The sequence below is a fragment of the Thamnophis elegans genome, chromosome 5 (genome assembly GCF_009769535.1).
Source record: "Thamnophis elegans isolate rThaEle1 chromosome 5, rThaEle1.pri, whole genome shotgun sequence".
Lineage (NCBI taxonomy): Eukaryota > Metazoa > Chordata > Lepidosauria > Squamata > Colubridae > Thamnophis > Thamnophis elegans.
In genome coordinates this window covers 32,358,792-32,370,554 of record NC_045545.1, presented here as the reverse complement: position 1 = coordinate 32,370,554, position 11,763 = coordinate 32,358,792, and positions in this window count along the sequence as shown.

The following is an 11,763-nucleotide window of genomic DNA, read 5'->3' as shown; positions in this document are numbered from 1 at the left end:
CTGTTTTCACCCATTTCCCCACAAAAATGGGATGCGGGGACAGAGCTTCGAGAGGCCAAAAATGGCTGTATTCAGTGTATAAGACGCACCAACATTTCCATGCTCTTTTAGGGGGAGAAAAGGTGTGTCTTATTTTCCCAAAAATACAGTACTTCCCTTTCAATTTACATTATTCAGTAGACCAGCTGCCTGTTAGTTTTCTGTTTCAGAGTAACATGATTGGTCTTTAATATTTGTGTTTCAAATTCTTCTTCATTGCTTACATTATGATCCAGTTGCATTTCGTTTTGCCAATATTGGCATTTCTTTTGACATGAACAAAATTACTTTCTCCAGCATTGTTTCCATAACCAACATACATTTTTTTCCTCCACAGAACATGCTTTTACCATGTCTCTGAGAGAATAATTAAACTCACCTATTATTATAGCACTTTGGCTAACTTAGTAGTTTCCTTATTCTTTTTCCTTCTATGTAAAATGGAAGATTCCATGTTAGGAAAAAAAATCTTATTTAAATCTCAGTTTCATACGTATGTTTCTCTGGGACATCATGTTCTCTGACTTTATGCAATTAATCATTCCCTATGGAAAACATACTTTTAAAATTGTATTTTTCTAGCTCCTCCCTTCCTCCCTTACTATTTATGCATTGAACATAAGTATAATTCTCTTCTTTGATTCTGTCTTGAAAGGATAGCTGTTTTGACAGTTACATTTTACAAATCAGACTCTTTCAAACATAATCTAATCTGGGAAACTATTTAATGAGCTGCCGTGGCACATTGATTAGAGTGCAGTACTTCAGGCTTAGGGTGACCAGATGTCCCGCATCTGGCAGGACAGGCACGCCTTTTCATAATTTTTCCCGCGTCCCGGGCCGTTCTCAAAAAAACCCGCTTTATTTTGGCGCTCGCAGCTCGCTCATTCCCCTGCCCATCCGCTGCTGCTCGCATGGGCTGGGTACTGTAGCATGTGAGAGGGCGGATGGGCGGGGAACGAGTGAGTCGCTCATTCGTTCCCCCGCCCATCCGCTGCCGCTCGCATGGGCTGGGTACTGTAGTGTGTGAGAGGGCGGATGGGCGGGGAACGAGTGAGCCGCTCATTCGTTCCCCCACCCATCCGCTGCCACTCACATGGGCTGGGTAACCTAGTTAGAACTTATTTGGAGTCTGGCAGCGCGTGGCTGTATCGTCGGAATGGCGCAAGGACAGGTTGATTTTTGCTCTTTCTCCTTCACACATTTGCCCGCATTCCCCTTCTTTCTTTGCAGGCGTTCCAGGCATGCGTGGCAGTAAATTTAGCTTTTTATCTTTCGCATGCGTAAAAGGTCTGAGGGAGAGCTCATTGTCCGCAGGAAAAACTTTGGGGCAAATTCTGTTTACGCGGTGGTCTCGAGATGCGCAGAAGTAGGGAAGGGAGGGAGGGCAGCGCTAATGGATGCTCTTTCTCCGTCGTAATCTCCTCCTTTGATCTGTGACCACGAGCCGTTCCTATTGGCCGTTTCTCTTGTGACGTCTGTATCAGGCGTTGGGCTTAGTTTCCGTATCTTAAGAGAGACCGGAGATCGCGGGGTTTCTTGTATGCTGCAAGGAGAGGCAGAAGCCAAGAAGAGCCGGGCCTGCCTTCTCGCTACCCCCGCTCCACCCCGGTCACTGGGGATGGGGACAGCTCTCCGCTAGATTTGCTGCCAAACTGGACGGGGAAAGGGGAAAGCTGTTCCCACCAGCCGAAGTCAGAACCATGCTGTGACCAAAGTTTGGAGAAAAATGGTTGTGTGTGTGTGTGTGTGTGTGTGTGTGTGTTTGATTGAGCGAGGGATCCGATAAGGGAACTGCGCCTATTTAGAAAAGGTAAATTATTGCAAACATGATCAGTCGAAGATAAGTATGGGGACAGGTTGGGTGGTAGAGAGAAAGTGATAAAAGAGTGGAGAGAGAAGAAAAAGAGGGAGAGAGACAGAAAGAGACAGAGAAGGAGAGAGAAAGTGACAGAAGAGTGGGAAAGGGAGAGAGAAAGAAAGAAAAGAGAAAGAGGGTAAGAGAGAGAGAAAGAGACAAAGAGAGAGAGAAGGAGAAGGAGAGAGAAAGTGATAGAAGAATGGAAAAAGGAGAAAGAGAAGAGAGACAAAGAGAAACAGGGTGAGAGAAAGAGACAAAGAGAGAGAGAAGGGAGAAGGAGAGAGAAAGTGACAGAAGAATGGAAAAGAAGGAGAGAAAGAAAGAGACAAAGAGAAAGAGGATGAAAGACAGAAAGAGACAAAGAGGAAGAGAAGGGAGAAGAAAATAAGTGAAGGAAGAATGGAAAAGAAGAAGAAAGAGAAGAGAGACAAAGAGAAAGAGGATGAGAGAGACAGAGAGAAGAGAGGAAGAGGAAAGAGTAGGAGAGAACATCTCATTTCAACCCTGAGGTGCAAATATCTCTTGATTGGTAATTTTATTTGCCCATTTACTATCCAATACTCTCATTTCTCCTTAAGTTCATGAAGAATTCCCTTCTTTTTATTGAATTTATCACAATACCTTGAGAACAACTTTTTCAGCATAGCTTTACAGCTATTTAAAATATATAGTAATTTAGGTCAGGTTTTTCAGAACATTAGTCTATTTATAATCAATGGTTGCGACCATTTTTCATACTTAGCGACCATTGCAGCATCCTCATGGTCACGTGATCAAAATTTTGTTTGGCAACAGATTCGTATTTATGCTGGTTTCAGTGTCCTGGGGTGACCTTTTGACAAAATATAAAAATTTTAATCAAGGCCCCCCCCCCCCCCGGTCAATGGTGTCCCTCTTTACCAATCTGAAAATCTGGTCACCTTATTCAGGCTGCTTCTGCTGACTGCTGGCTGCGTGCAATTTGGCAGTTCAATCTCACCAGGCTCATGGTTGACTCAGCCTTCCATCCTTCCGAGTTGGGTAAAATGAGTCTCCAAATTGTTGGGGGCAATATGCTGACTCTGTAAACTGCTTAGAGAGGGCTATAGGCACTGTAAAGCGGTATATAAGGCTAAGTGCTATTTCTATTGTCAGTAACAGTATGTTAAACTCTCAGTAAAAGAAACTGGGAGGTGGCAAGGTGGGAAAAATACCTGTTTTTTCAGAACTGAATATCTTTAAAAAAAAAAAAAATCAAAGAAAGCGATTGGTATGTCTACAGAGTTTGGACATATTTTTTCCAGATAGGGATTCCTCTCCCCAGCATTTATTTGCATGTTGTAAATGTTTAACCATTGTCCTTAACATTACTCATAGTACATCCTGAGAAATCAATGAAAAATTAGTAAATAGAAACCACGTCTAGTAGACTTGTAAACATAGATCTACTAACTATAAGTGAAATAGTATGAAGTATCACCATTCATTTAATGATTATCCAAGTTAGAATGGCATTGAAAAAAGTGACTCATGAACATTTTTTTTACACTTCAGACCATTGCAACACCCCATGGTCACATGATTAAAAGTCAGATGATTGGCAGTTGGCATATATTTATTATAGTCGCAGTGTTTCGCGATCTTCAGATGCCACTTGCAGCCTTCTTACAAGCAAAGTCAATGGGGAAACCAGATTCACTTAACAGCTATGTTACTAACACACTGCACTGATTCATTTAACAACTGTGGCAGGACGGTCCTACAATGGGACATAATTCCCTTGTCAACTGTCTGCTTAGCAATAAGAATTTTGGGGTCAGTGGTGTTGAAGACTACTCCTGTTCTGTCATACCTAATTTTCACAGGAGCAATAGTGGAAGAAATTTTCAGTGTGTCACAACCATGACATGGCATGAGTGTTTCCCATTCATTCCAATAGGGAGTGAATATTTGGATTCACTTCCAGTTGACAATTGATCGCCCTTAGATCTCTAGCCTGGGTTATACACATTTGTAAGTTTTTTTAAAAAATGTACAAATATACCCCAAATAGACTGCTGAAAACATTGCCAAAAGTGTGTGTCATTAGTATGCACAATATTTCTCTCAACGACAGCTAATTTTCGAAGAAAGCATCTCAGATGGGCATGGAAAAGAAACTTAGACATTCTATCTAAAAGAGAAAGGCCTCTGCAAACTAATTGAGAATGCTGTTCCACACCCTGAAGCCCCTTAATTACCTGTCTTGGCATTTATTCCATTTGCTGTGCTCAAGAAATTATGGTGAAAAAGTGTTTGAGAAGCATCTGGGGCATCCTCGAGAAGCGAAAACAGCAAAAATATACTCATTGCAGGCTCTCTGGAAAGGAAAATAGCTGGAGGGCTGTCGAATTAATAATGTAATGAATAATTTATTGCTTCTTTGAATTAGTAATATGAACTGTGCTTTGCTTCCAACACTTGGTTTTCACAACCAAGATCAAGTATCTCTAGAATTTACAATGGATGAGATATCTTGTCAATATCTTATCTGTATTTGGAAACAATGTTATTGGTTGGGATATGTTGCAGAAATGCCAAAAATCTTTACTGACTACACACCCTGTGGGATTCACAAAGATATTTAATTGTACCAGATAAGGGGGGGGGGGAAGAGGATTCAGATTTTACATGCAAACATATGTGGAGAATAGTTGGCAGAAAATATGGAACCCTCTTCAGTACCAAACTGCTGTTGATAAAAGAGAAAATGACAAATATACAGGTAGCCTTTGACAACAGTTCATATAGTGACCGTTCAAAGTTACGACGACACTGGAAAATGTGACTTATGACCGTTTTTCACTTACGACCTTTGCAGCCCCCATGATCATGTGATTAAAATTCAGGCACTTAAGAGGGAAGAAGACTTTCAAGATTTGTTATTAACTTACAATAATAAAGCAGCATTTTGGTAGTTTTGTAGCTGGCAGGGTTTACTTTTGGTGTTTTTTAGCTGGCAGGGTTGGTACCTCTGAAATACAAGCGATCAAGTAAAACCCACTTTGGACACAACTACTGTAGAAACTGGAAAAATACTTGGTTCCATCGTGTCAAATATTCTAAAATGTCCTTCATTAAAGGCTGCCAGGCCCATTTGGACTATATTGGAAGCAGAGCTTTGACTCTAACTCAAATGATAAACTTATTTCTGGGACAATTTCACTCCAAGATTGCAGACATTTGTTTAAGTCACAAACTACTAAGAATATTAATAGCTTGAAATTGTTTAGTTACAATCAACTTATAAATCATCTTGAGGGTTTTTTTGGGAAGAGGAATTGGATCTGTTGATTTCATAATTTGGTCCAGATGCATTCACATCTAAAAGTCTCAAATTATTGTTATCATTAGAAGTTGCTTTGAATGATTCTATTTCTACAATATTTTTTAAAAAAATATGGAGTATTGATAGGGTAGATACAAAGGTGGGTTGCTCCCGGTTCAGCCTGGATCAGGCAACCCGCTAATAGCAGCAGCAGGAGGCTCTGCCCACCTGCCCAGACACTTCTGCGCATGCACAGAAGCGTCACACGAGCGAGCAAGTGAACTGGTAGTAAAAAAATTAAAAACCCACCACTGGGTAGATATTAGTTATTTGTATGAACTCTGGATTGAAATATTGTATATTAGTGAATCAATGTGGCTATGGGTCCTAAAGAATTTTAAAATATTCCTTATGATCTTAATATAAGACCAATTTACTGTTTTATTTCATATTTATTGGACGCTCCATAGAATATTTTAAAAGGGTTATCTGTCAATGTGTCTATTTTGGGGAACACTTAAAAACATTATATGGTCTTGTCCCACTATTGTCCAGTTTTCAGGAGTTTGCTAGTAAGATGTTTAAAAAGATCAGTATACATGTATCTTCATTTTACTTTATATTGTACAAACCTAAGAAAACACTATAGACAAATATTGGTCATTAGTGCTATTCTATGGAGTAACATACTACAAAATGTATGATATGCAGCAGGATATCATTTGTCACTTTTTAAATAGTAATTTATATTAATATAAAAATAAATGCTGCAATTCAACAAACTCAGTAACAATCATATACAAAATTAATGGAATTTCAGAATAAACATTCCGAAGACCATACTGTCAGATGAGCAATAGTTGTCTTCTTCAATTTTTCTGATTTTATTCCGCAGAAGAAGAGGATGGGCAAAAAAGTCTGGAGAATGAGAAAGTTACCAAGCTTTTAGGTAAGGATACAATCAGACTCCTTTGTAGTTAACCATCTGTAACAATATGATTTTAATTACCGAACTGATTTGTATGTAATGCTGGTATATTAGCTCCAAACATCACTGTTTCAGCCACTAGGATTCATTCTGTATGTTTGGGTAAAAGAAGAATCTTGAAATATACATCTTTTGTCACAATTGCCTCACATATGAAAATCACTTCTACTGTTAAAGATAGAGGAATTTTGGCCCCTGCTGAATCTAATCATTATTTCTGTAGGATGAAGCCATTGATAAAGTACCTCTTCATAGGAATTAGGAGAAATATACTTGCATCTTTTTAAAGTGGACTTAGAGTTTCTATTTTTGTTTTTCTGCTTTTATTTACTTTTAAAATAACAGTTAGTGTGAAGAATGACTACAAAGAGAAACCTGGAATGAGCAAGAATCAAATGAAAATCTGTGACCCAAACTGCTATTTGGTTCTATTTAAAAATAAAAAAAGCTGTTAAATTAAATGTTACATTGATATAGTAATAGTAATAATAGATAAAAATGCCAAATCCAGTCTGAACATCTGGCTGACTGTGCGATGAATCATCATAATAAATTTGTATACTATCTGACTCCCAATCGTTACCATATATTATTTCCCTCTTCTCAGATTAAAAATTTAAAGTTAAACTTCCAGCTATTTTTAGTTGAATATCAATGGTTTGACCCTTCATTCAACACTATATATTTGCAGCAATCCTTGACAGAAAGGATTTTTTAAAAAAAATCACAAACATGTATTCCATCATAGCTATGAAATTAGTTACATTTTTTGATATAAAAGGCAGTGAGTAGATGCAGCTGCTTCTTAAAGCCTGTGCTACCCAACTACCCAATTTTTCGTATGTTTTCCTGCAGGGAAATTATGACAGTGATCTAACAAATATATAGAAAATTGCTTCGGCTATTCAAATCTCAGAGAATAGTACATCCCTCACATATACTGAATAATTCAAGATTTGGATTTTTGGGTGGGCAGGGAGACATATCATTACAAAAAAGAATTTAAAAAAGAGTAAGGAGCTTTGCTGAATACACCATGTGGCTGCATCCTCTATTTGTATTCTTGTGGCACAGAATTTGCAGACAATACTTTGTTTTGCCGTGCCTGCTGGAAATTTGGTAAATTAAACCTGAAGCACATTTTATATGTCAGACTGGTAACGTTTGAGTCGGAGCTAGAATTTCAACAAGTGTAGCCTTTCCCTGCCCTGCCTGGAAAATGCCAATTCTTGCCCATATTGAATTGAACTGAATACTTTATTTGGCCAAGTGTGGTTAGATGCACAAGTAATTTGCCTCTGGTACAGACCTTCTCAGTTGAACATACAAAGCAACAGAATAATATAATAAAAGGGGGAGTAAAGAAAATAAAAGGATGCAGTGGCTCAGTGGCTAAGACGCTGAGCTTGTCAATCAGAAGGTCGACAGTTCAGCAGTTCGAATCCCTAGTGCTGCATAATAGAGTGAGCTCCTGTTACTTGTCCCAGCTTCTGCCAACCTAGCATTTCGAAAGCACATAAAAATGCAAGTAGAAAAAATAGGGACCACCTTTGGTGGGAAGGTAACAGCGTTCCGTGCACCTTCGGCATTTAGTCATGCCGGCCACATGACCATGGAGACGTCTTCGGACAGCGCTGGCTCTTCGGCTTTGAAACGGAGATGAGCACTGTCCCCTAAAGTTGGAAATGGCTAGCACATATGTGCGAGGGGAACCTTTACCTCACCTAAAGAAAATAAGGATAAATAATACTACAGCCACATTACATAAGTTAATAGGCATTAGGCATCAGTGAGAGAATTAGATGTTTGGCAGAATGGTGGCAGGAGGGGAAAAAACTGTCCTTGTGACTAGTTGTTTTGGCATATGGCCAGAGTACCCTCCTGTGGAAAAGAATTGAAACTATTTATGTCCAGGATGAGAGGAATCTGCAGACATTCTTGCCCATATCCCATGGCTTCTTGAAGGACATGAACCTCACCCATCACCATTGTTTCTTTCTTCCATTCCCAAAGGATACTCCATTGCTGAAAATCTCCATGAATGAAGCCTGAAAGAAAGCTGAACTACAATACTTTAATTGAAAATGCCTTGAGAGAGGCCAGGTTTTAAAATCTCACCCTTAAAAACTAGCAGAGAAAAAAGAAATCTAAATCTGAGATCACAAGACACACCACATTTATTAATTAAGCTATATTGATCAATACCTGAGAGGTTTCCTGTGGATTAATGACCATCCTGGAGGAGCTGATGGACTCAAGGTGCAGCTGAGGGCCATTAACACCAATCAGTCATCAATTCCCAGGAAATGTCCTACACCAAGGTCACTAAGTGACAGGATTTATTTTATGGGCAATGATTAACAATAGCAATATTTAGTGGCCTCCTCCCATTTCATCCTGAACCAAACGATTCTTATTTTTAATGTGACACAATAAATTCATTGATGTCCCCATTGAACAAATCAAAATTTATTTCTATGATGGAAAGAAAGTGTTTTTTTTTTTTTAAAGAAAAGAAATTGAAATGTATATTCTCTTGCATTTCATGGAAAGCAAAGGTTTTCTTTTTTCTCTCTCTCCTCGGGTGAAAAATCGTTAATAAAAGCAGACCCCCATTGTGATATAAAATTGCCAGTTTGCAAAATACTTCATAGGCATGCTAATTTATTCAGGGCATACCTGACAGATCAGCTTCCTGAGAGCTAATTTTATGACCCACTACACCAGCAAATAAATAGTTAAGATATGGTTCGGTGATCAGCATGTAAACTTGTATAGCAGAGTGAATGCCATTGTTTGCACAGTTTCCTGAGACTAGCATAACTGAACACTGCACGCACGCACACACACAAGCATACAGTATATTTGGATTATAATAAAGTGAAGTGTTGCTTCAAATCTGGTGTGTAGCATGTTTTATGTGTGTGTGTTGTGTGTGTGAGAGAGAGAGAGAAAGAGGGGGGGAGGTGCATATGTTTGAATGTTATTACATGCAGTCATGAATCAATTCAATAATTTATGCTGGTGGAGTCATTTCATAGGGAACTGTGGCATTGCTCATAGCTGATATATGGTATGGAAATAACAAGCACAAGATTAATAGAAATGGATTGTATATTATCACAAAAAGAGGATTAGAAATAGAAGGCAGGGCAAGAGTAGAATGAGATTAGTAAAATTGTTCAGGAAAGTACAATTGCAGAAGCACAATGGCTGCAACAATACCATATTTACAAAAATAATTATGTGACTCTTTCCCCCCTAAACACAGCATAAATAATTGGCAACAATGTAGTCTATTTATTTATTTATTAGATTTTTATCCTGTTTTATTACTTTATAAGTAACTTTCAAAGTACATTCAAGGAAATATCTAATACTCCTTCCTCCTCCTATTTTCCCCACAACAGTTCTGTGAGGTGCGCTGGATTGAGAAAGGATGACTAACCCAAAGTCCAGCTTTCATCCCTAAGATAGGACTAGAACAATGGTGGGTTCCTACCAGTTTCGACTGATTCGGCCGAACCAGTAGTAGCTTGGCAGCATGGGTCGCTGGAACCCGCAGCGCCCCAGGCCTGTCCCCCCACCGAGCCAGTTCTCCCAACGCCAGCACCATCTTGTTTTTGGCTTCTGCGCATGCACACAGCAATTTTTGTTGTACAGTGCATGCATGCACAGCACACATCAAGTGTGCACACATCGCACATCCCTGAGCGAACTGGCAGTAGCGACTGCTGGAACCCACTACTGGACAATCCCACTCACAATCTCCTGGTTTTTAGGCCAGCACCTTAACCACTACACCAAACTAGTTCTGTTACTGATTGTTTGTTAGATTTATATCTTAGCGTTCACTCAAGTGTTCAAGGCAACTCATTCCTCCCATTACCCCTCATAACAATTATGTAAAGCGAATTTGCCTGAGACGAAATGATTGGTCCAAAGTCATCCATTGAGCTTCTGTGGCTGAGGGTAGATGAGAACCTGGGTCTCCCTGGCATCAGTCTAGCACAATCCAGTACATTACTCTGTCTCTCAATTATTACCAATCAGTTTTTGGAGGGGATTTTTGTAACTCTAAATTTAGTTACAAATTAGCCACTAGCCAAAGCAGTATGTCCCAACCTTGGCAACTATAATATGTGTAGGCTTCAGCTGTCAGAATTCCCCAGCCAGCATGGGAGTCGTCTTAAAGTTGGAAAGGTTGAGATATACACTGATCCAAGACTGGTTATCCAGAGGCTCGGACAGCCTCCCTCTCCAATTCTCTGTGTGATCCCCAAGTTCTCTACATTTGCCCCAGTGAAATTCAATAATAAATTGTGAGTAATTAGTAACAATTTTGTGAGTTTCTCACTGGTTTTCAGCAGGAACTCCATTCCTCTAGTGCCTCATTAAATTTGCAACTCTACCTCCTGTTGTCTTTAGTGGCTAATCTTTTTGTCTTGATGACTGCAAAGTTATCCATCTCTGGTTTAACAGATCCTAAAAGTGAGAGGAATTAGTCAGAATGAAATCCTACCATGATAAGGACAGTTGGAAGTTGAAGCATTCGCTCTGATGTTTCTAAGAGTGGTAGCCTGACCTGAGCAATGACTGGTGAAGAAGACAAGGAAAGGAGATTTATTTACAATAAATATATAATAAGGATAGTCAGAGCCTACCCCTAGCTAATTACAGCCTCTCTGGAGAAGATGGTGGTACACCAGGCAGCAAATGTGACCTCATGCTGGCTGAGAAATTTTGGGAGTTGAAGTCCACACATCTTCAAGCTCTGGAGGTTGAGAAACACTGTCTTAGAACAAAAGCAGGCATAGTGATACGCCAAGAGGAGCTACAGAGTAAATACTTAACTCTTACCTACATCCCACTGCCCTCTTGAAGTCTGTAAGGAATGAATTGCTGAAGAATCAGTGCCATTGTATTGAAGCATCCAGAAATGGTACATTGATATTAAATTCTACTTGTGGTTCAGAATGTCTATGCAAACTCAATTATCTAGGCAGTCCTTAGTGCCTCAGAGGTCTGAATAGTGCAATCACCATGAATACATATTTCAATCCCCCTCTAAAAATATTTTCCACTGCTGCCCTGAGCACAATCATTTTATCTTCCACAGTGCCCTGTAGTAGCTTTATGTTAGGTTAGTATAGGTAATTCAAACAGTAGCTTCATTAGAGTGCTATTGGAACACCTGATAGGGTGATCATAATGATATTTTTAAGGCCCCTCCACATTCAGAGCTGTTCTTCTAGCTTCTTCTGAGAACTGAGTTATTAAGAATTAAAAACGGAAATATTACTTTAGATCTTCCTTTTGTGAAAAGGTACACAGTCCAAAAGGCAAACTGCTTGGGCAGAAGTCAGCAATTCCAATTCTGTCTCCCATTTACCCACTCTTGTTCATTTATTTATAATAAAGGGCAAACATATCTAGGGATCAAAAATAATACAAAAGGCAGAAAAGTTGAAAAACCCAACAACCCTTGACTGCCAACTACTAGACAGCTGGGTTCTACCCATGGTAGGGCAGATCTGGTAGTCCTGCATCAAGTGTTTGGACATGTACAGTAATTTGAAAAAGTTCCAC